Source organism: Nannospalax galili, unplaced genomic scaffold, assembly GCF_000622305.1.
Source record: "Nannospalax galili isolate Female #2095 unplaced genomic scaffold, S.galili_v1.0 scaffold1446, whole genome shotgun sequence".
Classification (NCBI taxonomy): Eukaryota; Metazoa; Chordata; class Mammalia; order Rodentia; family Spalacidae; genus Nannospalax; species Nannospalax galili.
This window is the reverse complement of record NW_008354273.1, coordinates 267,514-288,155: the sequence shown is the minus strand read 5'-3', so window position 1 is coordinate 288,155 and position 20,642 is coordinate 267,514.

Below are 20,642 nucleotides of genomic sequence, written 5' to 3'. Positions count from 1 at the left end.
CCTTGTGTATAGTCATTCCTTTCTTCAGCTCTTTGTATTGCTTCAAGAACTCTCTGAAGGCCTGGTTTTGTGGACATGAATTCTTTCAGCCTATTTATGTCATGGAAGATTTTTCTTTCCTCTTCAACTATGATAGACATTTTGGCTGGGTAAAATAATCTGGGTTGGCGTCTGTGGTCCAGGCTCTTCTGGCTTTCATAGTTTGCACTGAAAAGTCGGCTGTAATCCTGATGGGTTTTCCTTTATATGTGATTTGTTGTTTTTCTTTTATAGCTTTCAGTATTGCCCCTTTGTTCTGAATGGTTAGTGTTTTTACTATGATATGCCATGGAGAGTTTCTTTTCTAGTCCTGTCTATTTGGTGTTCTATATGCTTCTTGTAATTGTATTGGCATGTCTTTTTTTAATTTGGGAAATTTTCTTCTACAATCCTGTTGAACATCTGTTCCATACTATTATCTTGAAATTCTGCTGTTGAAGATCTGGTCCATGCCATATCTTGAGATTCTTCTTCTTCCTGTATCCCTATGATTCATAAGTTTGGTCTTTTTTAATGGTGTCACACAATTCCTGCATACTTCATTCTTGTGCTTTCTTAAACTTTTCATAATCTTTGATTGAGTGTTCTAGTTCGTCCACTTTATCTTCTAGTCTTGATATTCTGTTTTCCATTTCATTCATTCTATTGGTGAGGCTTTCTCCTGTTGTTTCTAATTGGCTTACTGAATGTTTCACTTCCTTCTTCATTTCAGCCTGAGTATTCTTCAATATTTCTAACTCTTTTCTGAATTTATTCATAAGTTTATCCCTATCTTCCTTCAGTTCTTTGATTTCTTTCTTTGTGTGCTCTTTAAATTCACTTAATTTTTAAAATCATGTTTATAATTGCTCTTTTGAGTTCCATGTCCTGTGTTATCTCTGAAGAGTTTTCATTGTACTCCTCTAGAGGACTATTGGTTCTTGGTGGGGATATATTATTTCAGTTTTTCATGTTATTACTTTTTTCTTTGTGACTTTGGCATTTGAATTTCCTTCATAGTTTCTGATTCTTGTATGAGACTCAAGTCTTCCTTTGTTGAGTTTAGATCTGCTTCTTTTTGTAAACTTTATGTGCCCTTGTGGTTTACTTGTTTGGCATGAAAAGTTGGTTGGTCTAGGCTTCAGGTTCTCTTTTGATTTTATATTGGAGTGGCCTAATTGCTTTTGTCTTCAGGAGTTCCCACAGAGGCCCAAGTGAGATGAGGCTCAGGTGATATCAGGCTTTCTCCTAAGGTATGGGTCCCTCCCTCCAGGAAAGATGCTGCCCTCAAGAATTTGGGGGCTGGGCTGGCCTGGGAGAAAGGCCCAGGATAGATGCTGGTCTCAGGAGGCTGGTGGCTGTGCCACCCAGGGAAGTAAAGGGAGGTGAGGGCAGGACCAGGCCTAGGGGGAAGAAATGGGTTGGTCCTGATGCAAAGGATCAGGAATCAATGGCGGCTCCTAGAGGAGAGGTTAGCCTAGGTGTCTGGGGTAGCCAAGACAAGAACTGGGCCTGTTACCCAGCCTAGGAGGAGAGACTCAGAGGGGGAGCTGGGAAGGTGAAAGAGGCTGGGGGAGTCAAGGCGTCCTGGATTTATCCAGGGAAGGTGCTGGTACCAGGACTGGAGGCTGTGCAACCCAGAAAGCAAAGGTATATGAGCGTGGGACCTGGTCCAGAGGGCTCTTGGGGACCATGAAAGGTGCTGGCACCAGGGTGCCCAGAGGCTTGCAGTCCAGGGAAGTAAAGGGAGGTGAGGGCGGGACCAGGCCCAGAGGGTTCCTGGGGACGGTAGGGAGGAACTGGGTTGGTTGGGATGAAGAGGATCTGGAAACCCTAGTGGCTCTGGGCTGAGAGGTTGGCCCTGGTGTCTGAGGTGCCAAGACAAAAAATGGGCCTCTACCCAGCCTAGGAGAGACTCGGGGAGGGAGCTGGGAAAGTGAAAGAGGCTGGGAGAGTCAAGGCTCGCTGGGCACACTGGACTTACCCAGGGAAGGTGCTGGGACCAGGACACCGGGAGGTTGTGCAGCCCAGGGAAGTAATGGGGACAAAGCAATTTTAAAAGCAGATAGATACGTTTGTATAAGAGATGCTGGACATGGTGGCACATGCCTTTAATCCCAGCACTGGGGAGGCAGAGGCAGGTGATCTCTGAGTTCAAGGCCAGCCTGTTCTACACAACAAGCTCCAGGCTAGTTGAAGCTACAGGGGGACCCTGTCTCAAAAAAACACCTAAAAATAAATAAATAAACACATAAATAAATAAATAATTGTATAAGAGAATGTTGTTTTTGTTTTAAATTCAGATTCTAGTAATTCTTGTAATATGCTGTAATAGAAGAGTTAGAGTATGTGGGGAGTGGCAAATTTAAATTGGTGTCTCCTTTAAGAGAAGCAAAAATGTGAGAAAAAGCTGAATTGAGAATTCTAAGCAAAGGTTAAAGTCAGTTGGAATCCTAAAAGCTGTTGAGAATTTAATGTTATACCTTTGGGAAACAGACAATTAAATTCATGATGCTTAATAAAAAGATTAGTGACAAAATATGCAAAATAATTAAATAGACATTTAGCCAAAATTTATGTAGTGCTAACTGTAAATAAAGTTTTTAAATGAAACTTATGAATCTCTGAAAATAGATTTATTTTTTGAGTAAAGGCTAATGAGATACTGTAATCCATATAATGAAATATATAAACATTAGGAAAAATTTTCTACTAAGGTATATTGCCTTGTTTATCCAGCATTGACAGAAGATACAGCTATTGATTATGCCTTGAGTGAAATTTTCCATTTAAAAAATAGACACAGATGGCTAATTGTTGAAAGCAGGCACAGAAGTGGCAAATCCCCCCAAATGCAATTTTTGAAATTAATAACAATAATCAATAATATGGCAGTTTTGCAGGAGTACAGCAGGAGCGTGAACTCCAGTTATGGCTTTTAAACATCCATGAGATCGATTATAGCAATATGGTCATTTGAAAGAATTGTGCAGTACATAGCCAAAGTTAAATGCTCTTAAATAAACCTTGGTCAGATATGTATTCTATTTTCTAAGCTAATCTTTGAAATTGTCAGCAATATTAGATCAATAACTATGTTCATTTAAATGGAGGTTTGCTTGAATTTTGATTTTAGAAATTGTAAGATTGTATATATCAACTGATCTTTTGTTACTTATTTTATGTGTGTGAGTGTATTGCCTGCATGTAGGTAGATGCACCTGTGTTGTGCAATGCCCATGGAAATCAGAAAAGAACGTCAAAGTCCCCTGGAACTGGAGTTATGGACAGTTGTTAGCTGCCATGTAGGTCCTGGGAATTGAACCTGGGCCCTCTGCAAGAGCAGCAAGTGCTTTTAAACACTGAGCCATCTCTCCAGCCCCTAAGTCTCATCTTTTACAAATCTAAAATACCTTACTCAAATCTTCATAACATTTGAAAAGCCTTTCTTATTTCTTGATTCCATTTTGGAACCACCCAGCCTTCTTAATCTTTATACCTAAGACCTTTACTAAAAATATTTCCATTCTTACATCCTTTCTAACATTTTCTCTTACTTATCTTAATACCATAAGACACAAGTAACATTAATAAATAAATTTACCATCTGTTGTGAAGACTTTTGTGATGGGACTAATGAATGTCTATCCTCTCATAAGGTTCTAATGACAAACTAATACTTGACTTCACAAAAGTGAACAATAAACCAATTGCACTAAGTAAGTTAAAGCTAGAATTTCTTGTAGCAGATAAAAAATAAGCCATAATAAAAATTTTACCAGTATAATCTGAATCAATAACATTTGAGTAAACAAAATTTTTTTATTTATTATTTTTATTTAATGTGTAGGAGTATATTGCCTGCATGTGTGTAAGTGCACCCCATTGTGCAATGCCCAAGGAGGTCAGAAGAAGGCGTTGGCTACACAGGAACTGGAGTTACAGACGATTGTTAGCTACAATGTGGGTATTGGGAATTAGACCTGGTTCCTCTGTAAGAGTACTCAGTTCTCTTAACCACTGACCCATCTCTCTAGCTCCAGAAACAAAAATTTTTATAGTCCAATTTGAATTACCTAAGATTAGACAAAGTATTTTAAAATGGGTTCCCACAAGTTTGAAGAATTAAAAAAAAATGATTACATCTAAAGCGATGGGAAAATTCTCTATTAGGGCTAAGCAGGAACCTGGCTTGCCACTTACTGCTTTAAGGTATCGCAAGCTTAAGAGTTGCTCCCTTAAATTTGTGGAGATTTTTAAATTTTACCACATTTAAGGTGATAATAAATTCTCTATTCTCTTAGGGCTAGGCAAGAACTGGCTTGTTTTTGGGGGAGTGGCAAGCTTAAGAGTGGTTCCCCTAAGTTTGTAGGGATATTTAAATTTTTACTTCTAAAATGATAAGGAAATTTTCTTGTCTAAAGGCTTAGGAGGGAGTTGGCTTGCCTCTTAGGGTTTTAGAGCAAGGCAAAATAGAGACACCTTTAAGTTGACCATAAAAATCTTTGTGTCACCAAATAAGTTATAAGAACTTCTCTGGGTAGTATTTTATTCCTTACCTGTTCTCAAGGGCATAATGTTTTTAATATAGAACTGTTTTTGTCTTCTCTCTCTCTTAGTCTGAGTCAGGGGCCCAGCCTGTTTCATGAGTATTCAGAAGATATTTTGAAATGTAAAACCTTGTGTCTAAAATAGGAATGCCCATCTCCAGTGTCAGCTTCTCTGTTGAGTTCAAAAAAGCACAGGACAATTTTTAAAAAATTATTTATTTAATAACCACATGATTAGAAGAAGCATTTCATTATAGCATTAACATATTCAATAACAATTTCCAGAGCAGAGAGCAGTATTGGCTTTAAATTTTTAGGTTCACAGTTGAATTAATAGAGTTATACAATATTGAACTCAATATAAACTCTATAATAAACCTTATAAGACATAAAACTGAATGAAATTTAAAATCTTTAAAAAAGATCTCCATTTCATTTAAAATATACTGTTTCATACAGAAAAACTCATTTTTAATGCTACTAACACGCATCTCTAATCTCTGTGTATTGATTATTACTAGTCACAGTTAGTTACAATCAGATTCTTGGCACCTGAGTATGGGTATAAAGTTATCAGGTAGAGTTCAATGGTAATGTGTTTCACCTCTACTAATTAACATGAAGCAAATTTTTATGATTTTTCCTCAAATGTAACTCATTTTTTAAATTTGTTGATTCTTTTGTGTGTATCTCAAACAGAACATCCCAAACAATCTTATTCATCTATATACCCACTTCTCAAATGGCACGTTCTCATAGTTCCCCCCAACACTGGAGCCCATATACTCTGTCATCCCTGTTACTGTCCACTGTGTTGTCAGCACCCCCAGCCATTCCCTAGAAAGCACAGGACAATTTACTAATATTCTAAAAAAGCATTTGCTTCTTCTTTTTTAAAATTTTTATTATTTGCATTTGCTTCTTTTAAAATTGAGTCTACTTGGTCTTGCTTTGGGAATGGGACGTGACAAAAGTCAGGTAAGTTAATTTTGAAGGATCACTGTTTTACATTTCTAAAATTTTTTTGCTTATTATTTTTATGTGTATGAGAATATTGCCTGCATGTAGGTAGATGCTCCCATGTTGTGCAATGCCTGTGGAGGCCAGAAGAAGGCATTAGGCTCCCCAGATCTGGAGTTACAGACAGCTGTTAGCTGCCATGTGGGTGCTGGGAATTGAACCCAGGTCCTCTGCAACAGTAGCCTGTGTTCTCATTGATGAGTCATCTCTCTAGCCCTATATCTCTGAATTTGTGTAAGTTCACGAGTACATGGCAGCACTCATAATGAAGGAGAATCAAGTCGATAGAAGTATCTGCCTTTACTTTCATCTAACTTGACTTTCTCCCTGGCTATATTTGGGGTGACAACATGTTTGAAGGCTTATACCCACAATTAGTTAGCTTGTGTTTGTACATGAAGGCAAACTAATGTATCCTCTCTCCTATAATGATATTTCTATTAGAGGCCATTTTTATTCTCTGGTTAAACTTCAGTTCAGGCTTGAATGCGAAAAAATTAGAGATCTAGGTCACACAGATACAAGCTAGGGATGTCTTGTTACACCTCTCTAAATTTCCTTGTTTTTTTTTCCTCTAGAGCTTTATACTTCTGTCCTGTACATGACCATGAGGAGAGAGGCCTTGCCTGATAAAGCTCCTTAATCACTGATGAGACCTGAATTGTCCCATATCTCTTCCTTCTTTACTGGCAACCTGGAAGAGGGTAGGGCTTATTTGGAATTGTGCTCACCAATGTAGCTCCTAATACATTGTGACCTTAATGAATTTTTATTAAATTAATTTTTGCCTAGTTAAATTGATCTTGTCAGTGCAAGACCCACCATTCATAAATCTTCTGGAGTAAATATTGGCCTTACACATATTATAGAAGTCATCCAATTTATTTATTTTTTATTTATTTATTTTTTTACCAGGGTCTCCATGGTCCCAGCCCATCTGGAAGTCACAAAGTGGACCAGGGTGAACTTGATCTCTCAGAGATCCACTTGATTCTGCCTCTGGAGGGCTGGGATTAAAGCAATGCAGCATCATGCTAAGGGTTAGGAGTCATCCAGTTTCTAATGATTTTAAGTTAAGGACAGTCTTGACCTCCTTGTGGGTTATATTATTTAAATCCCTTTACATGTCCCCTTTGACACTTTAAAAAGACTAATTTGTACAGTACTGTGCTATTTTTTTTTGTCTGACAAGACCTCAGTGAATGAACTTGCATTGAGGGCTATGTGGGGACACTAACTTGACACAATAGGCCTTAACACAAATGACAGAATGTATGAATTCCAGTGGATGGGCTATGGGAGGGTGCCAGTGGGAAAGGGGTTATAAAGATAAGATGTGCTCTATGAAACACACAAAAATTCAGTAAAAATTTTACAGAAAAAGGAATTTGTAGGTAAACATGAGAGCACAAAGTGCAAATTCCTCTTTTAAGTAGGGCTATGTCTGCATTATAAAAATCATATTATAATTTACTACATGTAATCTTGATTAAATATTCATAAATTTAGAGAACTTAGAACACAGAAACCCAGTCATATCTAAAAGTACTTGGATTCAAAAGCAGCATTATGGCACAGAAACATGAACAATAAAAGAGTTTCAAATCTCAGTTTTTGAGCCCAACAAAGCCAAAACAGGTATATTACTTTTTTTTTTTTAATTAGTTTCTTCCTCTGATTTTTGCCCCAGGAAAGGAGCTCCATGGAAAGCAGAATTAGGCAGAGGAGGTCCATGAGGTTCTATAATGTAATCCTTTTTGAAAGCACGCCTTTTTTCTCTAGATAAGGGTGCTGTGTCTATTTAATTTGATTCCAAAGAGTTAAATGCTTCCATTGAATGCTTTCTAAGCAGTAGCTTAATTGGTTATCATTTTTTCCCTAAGATTCCAAACTAAGTGTACTATGGTTGGAATACCAGCAAAGATATTTTGGAATATGTGCTGGGTAGCTTTAGTGTCAACTTGACACACCTGGGTGAGGGATCCTCAGTTGGGGGATTGCCCCTATTGGACTGGCTTGTGGCCATGTCTGTGGGGCATCTTCTTGATGAGTGATGTGGGAGGGCCCAGCCCACTGTGGGTGGTGCCACCCCTGGGCAGGTGGGCCTTGTTGCATAAGAAAGCAGGCTGAGCAGGGGCCAGAGGAGCAAGCCAGTAAGCAGAGTTCCTCCATGGCCTGTGCTCCAGCTCCTGCTTCCAGGTTCCTGCCCTGAGTTCCTACCTTGGGCTCCCTGATGAACTGTGATCTGGGAGATGTAAGCTGAATAAAATCTTTCCTACCCACATTGGTAGTGGTCAGAGTGTTTTGTCACAGCAATGAAGAAACAAACTGACAGAATAAGACTCAAAGTTTCAAAAATTTCTTTGACGATGCCTTAGTTTCAATTCCCTTAAGTAAGTTAATTGTCATACACGTGCACAAGATTTAGGAGACAAAGAGATCCTCACAGTGAAAGCGAAAAGATGAAAAAGAAAGTAAAGGTTTGAGCAGAGCGCCTTGCAGTTCAGGCCCCCTGGTGGTGCCCACCTTTAATCCCAGCACTTAGGAGGCAGAGGCAGGTGGATCTCTGAGAGTTCAAGGCCAGCCTGGTCTACATAGTGAGTTCCAGGCCAGCTGGGGCTACAGGGAGACCCTGTCTCAAAAAGACCAAAAAAAAAAAAGAAAAAAAAAAGGTCAAAAGTGAATAAGAATTATTAAGGTCACCAGTGCAAGCTTCAAATAGATGTGCATGTCAGATGCTAAAAGCTTTTGTGATGTGATAGTAATTAGGAGCTCTGAATTGAGGAAGTGTACTGGACTCTTCCCCTGCCTCCTGTGGTTATCCAGCATAGAAGTCTTTGTTTTCCAAAGCTATCACCTTCCTGTAACCTTTACCCAGTACAGAAATCTTTGTTACCCAAGGCTTTCATTTCTATTACCTTTGCAGCCCTATGCTATCTTACTTAATTGCCATGTATATGCTATTATCTTTTGCTTGCATTCCTTACATGAAAATAAAAACCCTCCAAAACTTGAACAAGGGGTCTGACTCTTCTGATCCTTGGTCAGTCCCACTAGCATCAAATTAAACTTCCTTTCCTACCTGACATTGTTTGACTTTTTTCAGTAACAACACTCACTCTATGTATGACTAAGAATGCCCCCAAATTCCTTTTTTCTGCAGGTCTTTTCCAGGTACCTATCCATGACTACTCTGGCATTAGCTATCAAGGAAAACCTTGCCCTTGACACATAATTACATGTTTGACTGAGACTCCCTATAATTCCCTTTTTCCTCAGGACTTTCCAAGCCACTGGTCTGTGAGTTCAGAGCAGAGGGTCCTTCCTCACATGGTACGCTACAAGGCTGTGTTACTACACTAACGTTATAATTACCTGACCCTTTTGATACAGGGTCTCCCTGTAGCCCTGGCTGGCCTGGAACTTCCTATATAGACCCTCTATCTCACAGAGATCACCAGATTCTGCTGCCCAAGTGCTGGCAGCAAAGGTGTGCCCTGCCATGCCTGGTTATTTCCTATCTTTTTCTCCTTAACTCTTGAATTTAGTTTTTTATGAGAGGGTCAGAACTGGAGGATGCTCATTGCCCCAGATATCTCTTGGAAGCATCTGTTTCCTGGCACTGTGCTCTGGAGTCAGGCCTCACTCACACTAACATAATGCAGGCAATACACTCATACACATTAAAAAAAGTCATTAGTCCAGATTATGTCTATTTTACAAAAGTTATCTCTACAGTGAGCTAGATGTTTCTGGGGGAAGAGCCATCCCTGTGTTAAAGATTCTCTTACGGCCAAATGACTGAAATTTGTAATCATAGGGAGTTAAAATTGTTAGGGTTCCAAACAGCAGTAGCTTCCCCCCTCCCCAACAGGGATTTACAGACTTTGGAGCCTGAAAAAGGGAACTTAGCTGATAAGCACCTTGACCTTTGAAGTCAAGGGAAACAAACTCTGCTGAGAAGCAGCCTGCCTTTCCTCTGACCTCCAAAGATAGGATAAGCAGATTCTACCTGATAACCAGAGATTTTAGAAGCTGTTTTTCTCTTATCTTAAGAGGGAAAAAGTAAACACTTCCAGACCCTAATCCTACCTGCTTTTCCTGCTTCCCCCTTCCTGATTTCTCCCCCAAACATTCCTCCCTTCTACACCCTAAAGCCCCCATATATAAAGTCCCAGCTCACAGCCCGTGGGCTGACATCTTTCCCTTCCCTTCCCTGACATCTTTCTTCCCTTCCCCCCTGACATCTTCCCTTCACTTCCCTTCCCTTCCCTTCCCCTCCCCCCCTGCCCTTCCCTGACATCTTTCCCTCCCCTGCCCTTCCCTGACATCTTTCCCTCCCCTGCCCTTCCTTGACATCTTTCCCTTCCCTGCCCTTCGCTGACACCTTTCCCTTCGCTGATATCTCTCCCTCCTTCCCTGATACCTGACATCTTTCCCTCCCCTGCCCTTCCCTGACATCTTTCCCTCCCCTGCCCTTCCCTGACATCTTTCCCTTCCCTGCCCTTAGCTGACATCTTTCCCTTCCCCGAGGGAAACGTGTCCTGTGCGAAATAAAGCTGTATCCTGCTGAGAATTCCATCTGTGCCTCGGTGCCTCATCCATCCGCTCATGCTCTCCATCCACACCTAATCTTTCCAACAATTTTTAACCTATCAAAAATATCTTGGGCTATTTTTAGTCCCTTTGAAAGCCATTCAATTGCCCACTTCCATGCCTGACCCAACATCCTTATGATTATCAAACCTTTAAAATATAACCTTAACAACATGATATTGTGGTATTTGATGAAACAGAAGAAAATGTTATAGATATTACCCTTTAAAAAATTTCAAATGTTATGTTTCTGTTTTTTAATAAAAATATGCAAATACTGGTGCATGCCTTTAATCCCAGCACTTGGGAGGCAGAGGCAGGTGGATCTCTGAGAGTTCAAGTCCAGCCTGGTCTACATAGTGAGTTCCAGGCCAGCTGGGGCTACAGGGAGACCCTGTCTCAAAAAGACCAAAAAAAGAAAAAAAAAGTATATACACACACACACACACACACACACACACACTATGGGTCTGCTTTGTTATGTCTGGTTCCAACAGTGAGACTCCTTTTCCAATCTGAGCTACTGGAGAGCGTCTCTTTTCTCCCCCTCCCCTCCCCTCCCCTCCCTTCTCCTCTGCTTCCTTTCCCTTCTCTCCTTTGCAGATGATATTATGTATAAGAGATACCAAGATTTCTACCAGAAAGCTGCTAAAAATGATCAACACTGGGGCTGGAGAGATGGCTCAGTGGTTAAGAGTACTGACTGCTCTTGCAGAGGACCCAGGTTCAATTTCCACATGGTGAAATCCGAAGCCCTCTTCTGACCACCACAGCATTGCACGACACGGGTGCCTTCACATGCTTGCAGGCAATACACTCATACACATAAAAAAAATAAATAAAATATTTAAAAAAAGATCAACACTTTCAGCAAAATGGCAGACTACAATCAATCTATAAAAATCAGTAGACTTCAGCCAGGCGTGGTGGCACAGGCCTTTAATCCCAGCACTTGGCAGATGGATCTCTGTGAGCTGGAGGCCAGCCTGGTCTACATAGCAAGTTCCTGGTCAGCTGAAGCTACAGGGAGACCCTGTCTCAAAAAAGACAAAAAATAAAATAAAATTTCAAAAAATCAGCAGCCTTTCTAGATATAAATATCAATCATAGAAAAAGTTCAAGGAAACATTTCCATTATAATAGCTTAAAAAAAATCTAGGAATAAACCTAAGCAAAGACGACACAGGAGATGGAAAGATGTCCTGTGTTAATGGATTGGTAGAATCATAGTGAAAATGACCATCCTACCAAAAGCAATTTACAGGTTCAATGCAATTCCAATAAAAATCTCCATGACATTCTTCACAGAAATTGAAAAATTCATCCTATAATTCATATGGAAATACAAAATACCTTAGATAGCCAAAGCAATCCTAAGCACAAAGAGCAATGCCAGAGTGGGGAAAGGGGGTGAGGGGGTGGGGGGGTTTACATTGCGTGCATGCAATTACAGCTGCCTGATAGTTGACAAAGGTTTCAAGAGCAGCCACTGGAGGAAAGACAGCATATTCAACAAATGGTGCTGGCAAAATTGGATCTCCACGTGTTGAAGAATGGAATTAGACCAGGCACAGAGGAATGCCGAATAGTGATGTTTGAATTACGAGTCCTTTAATTAGTAATTAGCAGGGGCGTCAAGAGTGGGCTCACATTCAAAAGAACTCTCAATCACAAGGAGAAACAGAGTGGGTTTATAAAGTCTAGGGCCGTAGTTACATCATGCCAGGGGCAAAGCCAGTAACCATGGTTACACCATACCGGGGTATGTCAGTTAACAAAGTTTTTGGTTTAACAAAAATTTTCTAAGTTTCAGTTAGGAATCACAAGTTTCTCAGAACTGCAGAAACAATGACTTCCTGAAGCTGCAGGTGTAGCTGGGTGAGAATGTTCTGCCTGGCTAGTTGTGAGTTTCCCAATATTGTAGGAACAATATATTCCCTGAAACTACAAGTTCAGTCTTCATGAGGCTCTTCTGCCTGGCTGGCTGCATGTTAGCAAGAGCAAGGGAGTGGCTGGGCAGAAACAAGGCATAACCAAGTCAGCCAGAAGACAGCGGGGTCAGTTCGGTTGTTTCACCCTAACCCTGCACACAGTCGACTGTAAATGGAGGAAAGAACTCGATGTGATGCCTGAAATGCTGAAACTGCTAGAGGAAAACTTAGGTAGCACCCTTTCAAATTGGACATCAGTTGTCAGGATTTAAGGACAACAATCAACAAATGAGACCTCATTAAAATCAAAAAGGTTCTGTACAGCAAAGGAAACAGCCATTCAAGTAAAGAGGAAGCCTAAATTGGGCTGGGGGTAGTGACAAAATTGTATTCCAGGCCTCTAGGCTGATGGCTAAATAAACAAGTGGCTCTAATTGTCGAATTGTCAAACTTGAACTAAAAATTTTTACTTCCTTAGCCTATGAAACTCCCATTAGTTCTGAATCTAAGATCTGTTTGAAAAAAATAAACTCTTGCAGAACATTACCTTCTAAGTGTTCTACAAAAAAAATTAACTATATGCACCATCTCTCTTAAAGACACACATGCAGACACACACTATTATAAGGGACTTTAAAACATGATAACTTAAAATTCAGATTTATTACAGTCTTTCCACAGTGAGCTCCCAGGAGACAAAGAAGACTATATGATTTCATTAATTGGAGAGAAAAAAAATCACAGCAAAGACTTTCTTTAGCTTGGAGGGAAAGAACTTTGTATCAGGCACTTATAACCATCGCTTGTGCTCCTAAAACTTCAGGAGATAAACTTTTAGGTTCGTATTTTTCACTTCAAGCTTGTGCCAACTTCTGAGAACACTTATATGAGAACTTAAAAAAGTTCATTTTCAACTACATTGGCAATTTGGTATCCCAAATAACTGAACTCAAAATCTCTCTGACAACATTTCCACTTACTTTTATATTTCTTAACTCTTTTTATATTTAGAAATTTTTATAACATTTGGAATTTTATTTGGTATATTCCTAAGTGATTAAAAACAATGCTAATTTTGATTTTAGTGGTGCTCCAAATGAAGATGATATTATATCCTTTCATTAATCATGTTTTGGGGGCTGGAGTGATGGCTCAGTGCGTAAAGGCACCAGCCATACCATCCTGACAATCTAAATTTTGTCCCTAGAACCCACATAAAAAGAAGGATGTGGTGGCCTTCATCTTCAGCAATACCCCAGGTGGAGACAGGAGAATCTACCAGAAACCTGTTGGCCAGTTAGCTTGGACTATGATGCAGCACAGCGGCAGAAAAGAGAGACCCTGCCTCAATAAGATGGAAGGTGAGAACTGAGTCCTTAAAGCTGTCTTCTGACCTCCATAAGTGCTATGGTATGCTACACACACACACACACACACACACACACACACATATGCACACACACATGCATATACACATACACGCACACACACAGACATACATATGCACATAATACATCAAATAAATAACAATTTAAAAAGTTATGTTTCTTATAGTGACTGTTTGCTTACCCAGATCATCTAACCTTACCTGAACCAAACTATCATGTTTAGAAAGATTTAAAATTACTTTTACAAAACTCCATCATTATTCAGTACATTTTTTTTAAATCTTCCAAAAAGAATTCCATTGGGGGGGGGTACCTCTTTTAAATCCAAACTCAGAACCAAAACCAAAACCAAAATGAACTTGTTTCTATCAAGAAATAAGGGGAAAATATTAACTGGATCCATTGAATTGCATTACTGTGTTCTGGTGATATAAACAATGTTTTGATATGAGCTGGGGAGATGGCTCAGTGGTACTTACTGAGCAAGCCTGATGATCTAAGTACAGGTCCCTAGAACACATGAAAAGCTGGACAAAGTTGACTAGACATCTGTAATCCCAGTGTGTCCCCATGGGGAGATGGGGGGGTAGAGACAAGAATCCCAGAAGCTCTTGGGCCAGCTAGGCTGGCTTATGCAGAAGTAAGGAGACCCTGCCTCAAACAAGATGGAAGGGTGAGGACTGGTACCCAAAGGTTGTCCTCTTACCGCCACACAGGATCTGTGGCATGTGCTTGTCTGCACCCACTCACCCATATTCTTGTGAGCATATACACATACATACACATGCACACACAAATGTTAAGATACACTAAAGACTGTAATAGGCCCTATGACATACTTAGATTTCTACCCTGAAGTAACTTTAACTCTAGTAACTCTTATTAGGACTACCCAAAGATTTGGATTAACTTTTCTTGTTCAAATGATACAAAAAAAGTCTCCAATAACAACATTCATAATGCTTTATACCTTAAAGCTGAATGTTTATTTACTAAAAGAATATTTAGCTGAGATTAAAAATATTGAACAATTCATATTTTGCCAGTGACAACAAAATAGCAGTGTTTTTTTTTTTTTTAAGTTCCTTTAATAGGATAGTCCTGTGTTGGGGCTTTTCCTTTGAAGATTTACAGACCTGAATTTCTTCTAATAGTTCCATCACCCTTCAAACGCCTGTGGTTCTGCCTCTGTCTACTCTGGGGAGGGTGGAGAATGGAGAAAAGGAATTAGTTGCCTTGGCAAGGAAATGATACTTTGCTTACAATCCATTGGCTAAAACTGACAGATGGCCTTTATTTAGTCACAAGAGGGTCTAAGAAATGAAGTTTTTGATCAAGAAGGTACTTTTTGTTGTTGTTGTTTTGAGACGAGGTCTCAACTCTGTATCGCAGGCTGTCATAGAACTCACTTGTATAGTCCAAGCTGGCTTTGAACTTGTGGCAGTCCTCCTCAGGCTCCCATGAGCTGGGATTACAGATATTAAGCACCACAACTGGCTAAGCAGTTGCTTTTTAAGGAAACTAGTCTAAAAGAAGAGAAAGCCTAAATTCACATTGATAGATGGCCATCTTTGCTACCAAGGAGGATTCTTCTTTTATTATTAACTTTGGCTGTTGATTCATGCTAGGCTTCATGTGTTTTCAGTGGGTGGAGAGGGAGGCGGAGTATTTGATTGGTGCAGTCTTTCTATTTTCAGATCTTTAGCCTCTGTTCCTAGCCTTCCTTCTCAGCACCTCCACAGGGCCCTGAGAAGACAGCTCCCCAATGTATCTGCGATGGAACCTCCTTAGGTTACCAGTGGGCAGGTTGGCTTTCATGCCAGTTGATACTTTCTCTCTGTGTGCTCTGCTCTGCTCACATTGTCAATACCTGCTTGCCTAGTTTTTGTTTTTCAGAATTTTTTCTGAAATCTCTTGATGACCAATGACCAGCTCTTTCTTGACTTCTCTTCACTGTTATACAGACTTAAGTAATACATTTTTTTAAAATTCAAGTTTCAGGCGTTAAGTGTAGAAATATTAAATGTACCTGATTAGTACCACTGTAATGTTAATACCGATTGTCAACTTGACAGGATCTTGATTCACCCAGGACATAAGCCTCTTGCACATCTATGAGGAATGATCTAGATTAGGTTAGCCTGTGGGCATATGTATGAGGGACTTTCTTGATTAATTGAAGTGGGAAGACCCGCTTTATTATTTTTTATTTTTTGATCTTTTTTTTTTGAGACAGGGTCTACTGGTAGTCCCAACTGGCCTGGAACTCACTATGTAGACCAGGCTGGTCTTGAACTCACAGAGCTCCTCCTGCCTCTGCCTCCCATGTGCTGGTGCCCAGCTGCGAAGACTCACTTTAAATGTGATTGTCACTGGCCTTTGGTGGCCAAGACATAATGCGATCTGAGGGAGAATACTTTGCTTTTTGCGTGCTTGAGTCTACTGCTCCCTGGTGAGCATGGCCACTGCTGCTCCTATAATCCTTCACTAACATGAGAACCAGTTTCTTCAGATTTCCAACGTAAACTGAACACATTGGGACTCTCCAGGCCTTGGTGACAGATCATGGCTGCTAAGGCATCCAGCCAGGTGGATTGAGCAGCTGCTGGGGGTCTCAGCTTCTCCAGTACAGACAGCCATTGTTGTGCTGCCTGCTGTATCCTGTGGGCCAATTTAATAACCTCCTGTTAACATAGATTAATTCTATCGGTTCTTTTTATTTATTTTTTTCTAGAGAACACTGACCAATACAATTAACAATTGAATTCTAAAGATGCATTTTGTTTCAACAACAGGCAGAGCATTTTCTGGGCTCCACAGCATATGTTAAAAGATAGTGTGCAATCCCTGAACTTGAAGACTCTCCTCGTCGCTCTAGATTTATCGCACTTTTTCTGAACATGGTACCATCATGGTACTTCCCTAGAAACCTTCATTAAGTTTTTCCTTATAGTTTTCTGTGTGAACTCTCTGGGATTTCCATACATATTACTTGCCCCTTTACTGACAGCTACTCAGTTTATTGTGTTAACAACATGCCACGTCCATTCTTACGTCCGAGTACTCTTATCACCCTTTACATATCTTATTTAAATATAAATGAATTAAAATTCAAGTGACCCATCTTTTTTTTTTTTAATCTTTTTTTGGTCTATTTGAGACAGGGTCTCCCTGTAGCCCCAGGTGGCTTGGAACTCACTATGTAGACCAGGCTGGCCTTGAACTCACAAAGATCCAACTGCCTCTGCCTCCTGAGTGCTAGGATTAAAGGTGAGCACTGCCACACCTGGCTTCAAGTGACCTATCTTAACTAGTTCATACTTCAGTGATTTTTTTTCCTTCTGCTTCAACAAAATTATTTATCCTTATTGTTCACACCTGCTGGTGTTCTTCCCCCTACAGCATAGATACCCTAAAGGAAAAGCTTAGGCTTGTCCTACAGTGCCCAGCATAATGAATAAGCCTTGCTGAGTCCATAATATTTATTGCCTGAATTTTTCAGTGCTTCTGAAATATGGCTTGCAGACAGATTTTGGCCTATGAACTATTTTTTACCCCTCGTGCTGGAACATAAGAAACTAAGAATAAGCTTTAGAAACTTGCATAGCAGTTCAACAGAATAATTTAATATCTGTTGAAACGTAATTAAAAATTGTGTTTAACTAGCAGAAGGAGGCAGATGAGAGAAAGGTGAGGGTATAGGGGCTGAAATGGTTAAAATACAATGAAAATAAATATCTTCATGAAACTCGTCACTACGTACAATGAATATATGTCAATAAAATAAAAATGTGGTTTTTGTTTTTCAGTGTGTGTGTGTGTGTGTGTGTGCATGTGTGTGCGTGCGCATGTGTGTGTGTGCGTGCATATACATTCACCCACGTGCGCGTATGTGGAGGCCAGAAGTCAACTTTTGGTATCTTTCTCAATCATTCTCCACCTTATTGTTTCTTATTTAAACATAGTATTTTTATTAATTCTTTGAGAATTTCATACATGTATGAAGCCTACTTAGATCACAGTCACCCTCTACCCCTCCCCCCAACTCCTCCCCCCTCCCAACTTTAAAAATTTTTAAATTATTTTTATTTTATGTGTATGAGTGTATTGCATGTGTGCAAGTGCACCTTTGTAATGCTGGTGGAGGTTAGAAGAGGGAGTTGGATCCCTTGGAATTGGAGTTATGGATATTTGTTAGCCACATGTGGGTGGTGGGAATTGAATCTAGGTCTTATGTGCTGAGCCATCTCTCCAGTCCCTCTTTTAAAAAAATCCACAGAGTTCCATTTGTGCTGCCTGTATACTGATGGGTATTGGGCCATCCACTGGAGCATTCCTTTTTTTCAAAAACTATTTATCTTATGTTTATGTTTATGTTTTGCCTGCATGTATGTAGGTGTACTATGTGCATGTTCTGTGTCCCCGTGGAACTAGTTACTGATGATTGTTAGCTTACATGTTGGTGCAGAGATCTGAACCTGGATCCTCTGCAAGAGCAGCAAATGCTCTTAACCACTCAGCCATCTCTCCAACCCTGAAGTAATATTTTTTTGTGGTAAAATATACATCACATAAAGATTACCATTTCATCCACTTTAAGTGCACAGTTCAATGACATTAAGTACGTTCCACAGTGTACAACCATCAGCATGATCTGTAGAAACTTGGATTTTTCCAACCTGAAGCTATGTACACATCAAATACTAAATCTTCCTTCTCCGCTCTTCCATGAACTAATTCCTTAAAAATTATGTATTTGTGTGTTTTCTAACTTCTTCAATTCGCTACCAGTGTGAATGAAAATGTATTGAATACTGGCCCAGATGCTGAGCAGGGTTGAATCACATTTATAAAGAAGGCTGCATAATTTTCCATGGCATTAGTTGGTTTCCTGGGTGACAGAGTCTTGTTGCATCATATTCTTCATCTTTCATCCAAATTCCAATTAAATGTGCAAAAGTACACAAGTTGTATTTTTGTTTCAGAGGTTATCAGGAAAATATACCAGCCCGACAATTTTAAATAAAGATTGAACTGAAATGCTGTTTTCATTTTATTTATCTCAGATACTTGAGTACTTAAATGAACATATTTGCAAAATTATTAAAGATGAAAGTGGATGGTAGCTTGGTTATTTTTAAAACCCAGATAAAATGTTTACAGCTGTCTTTATTTGGCACTGTCCTGGCTTTACCTCTTTCTTCCTGTCTTTCCTAGCAGGTTCAGTTGCCCCTCTTCCTTCCCTGACCTGTAAGTTCACCAGTTTCCTAAGGTTTTCTCCATTAGCCTTTTGTTTAAAAATCACACCTTTTCCTGTTTCACGTGTGTAGGAGGGTGTTCCTTGTAAGTCTATGTTTCTTACCTTTTGAGTAACAGTTCTAGATTAAACATTCCTCAGATATAGTCTACTACCTCAAACAAAATGGTTATTGGTAGACTTGCCATTTTTCCATTCTCTTTGAGTCCCTACCTTATGTATTATTTATTATTTATTTATTTATTTATATTTATATTTATTTTTATTTACTTTTTATTGCTGGGGATTGGCTTAGAGCCTGGCATCTACTAAGCATGTGCTCTCTGCCACTGAGCTCCCAGGACCTCCCCTTTTTAAAATAGCCCTACTGTTCTTGTCAATATCCAAGATTTATACTTCATGGCATTTCCGTTTCTATTCGAATGACCAACATCTTGGGTTTTGTTCATTATCATACCATCTGTCCCTTTGCGTTGTAAGTGAAAAGCTGATAAACACAGCCAGGAGTTAATGGGGTGAAGAGAGAGTCCTGGAGACAAATCTCAAAGCAGTGCTTCTTTTCCAACAGGAAAAGCACAGAGCTTTTATTGGGGAACTCATACATATTTATATGGGAAGGACTGATCATCACATGGGACAGAGGCACATTCCTCAGTTCACACAACTGGAAATCATTCTTCCCCCTAACATGGCTTCTTCAAAAATGGCAGTCAGGAATGCCTGTGGGTGGAGAATTGAGGGTTCTAATGAGGACTTAACAAACAAAATTACTCTAGGTCACCTAGGAGAAGGACTGAGGTGTCTTGGTGGGTTTAAAGAATTTCCTTGTGGTTTTATCTGGAGGGCCTTATCTGAACAGAAAAACAACACTAAAGACCTACTAATGAGTTAACAGTCATTTTAAACATACAGCTGTCTCCTGACCTCCTGAAACATAAGTAATTTCTCCTAAAACACCTGCTTAGTGGCTGACCTCTTCCTTTCCATGTCTTCTGCAAACCATCTAGTGTAGGGTCTAGACAGCTGATGTCTAGTCTACTGCTATAGTCCTTCATCTAAATAAATTTCATTTTAGTACTTACAGCACTTTCGTTCAATTCTCACATGAACAGTTTTTTTAGATTATAGTCAATTTGTATCTCAGCACTGTCTTTTTCATTTTTGCTGTTTTCTGCAAGTCTCACATCCTGAGTTGGTACTCCATTTTTTCAAATAATGGTATTTTAATCATAATTTATTTTTTTTCTAATGTACGTTGTATAGCACTGCCAGATTCTTTCACTGTTAAGCCATTATTTGAGTGTTTATTATGTGTCAGGGACTCTTGACACTAAGGATACAATCATCAACAAACACAAACTTATAACCTTTGGAGGCTTATATTCTAGTGAAGTAGAAGGATGCTAAATTATCAAAATATGTAGTGTTCTAGGTGATGAGAACTGCAAAGAAGGGAACTGAATGAAGGAAGAAGAGACCTGAGGATGCAGCTCAGCAGCAAAGGGCTTGCCTAGCACGCGCGAGCTCCTGGGTTTGGTCCCTTGCACTGCACACACTCAAAAGATAGGATGTATCAGGGGTAAGAGTTCGATATTTTGGAAAGGGTGGTGCAAGAAGGCCCTTCTGTAAAGGTGGCATTTGAGTGAAAACTCAATGAGGAATGCAGTAAATATGTGCAGGGAGAGGATTCAAAGCAAAGGAAACAGCAGGTACAGGTACTTCAGATACAAGCCTGTTAGAATATGGGGAACAGAGTGAGCAGGAAGCTGAGGAGTAGGAGGCACAGCTGTGTGTTAGGGGGAGCGGTACAGAGTGTGCTAATACAGCTTGAACAGGGTCTCATGAGTCACACGCTTCTGTTTTACACTCAATGGCTTGCCTT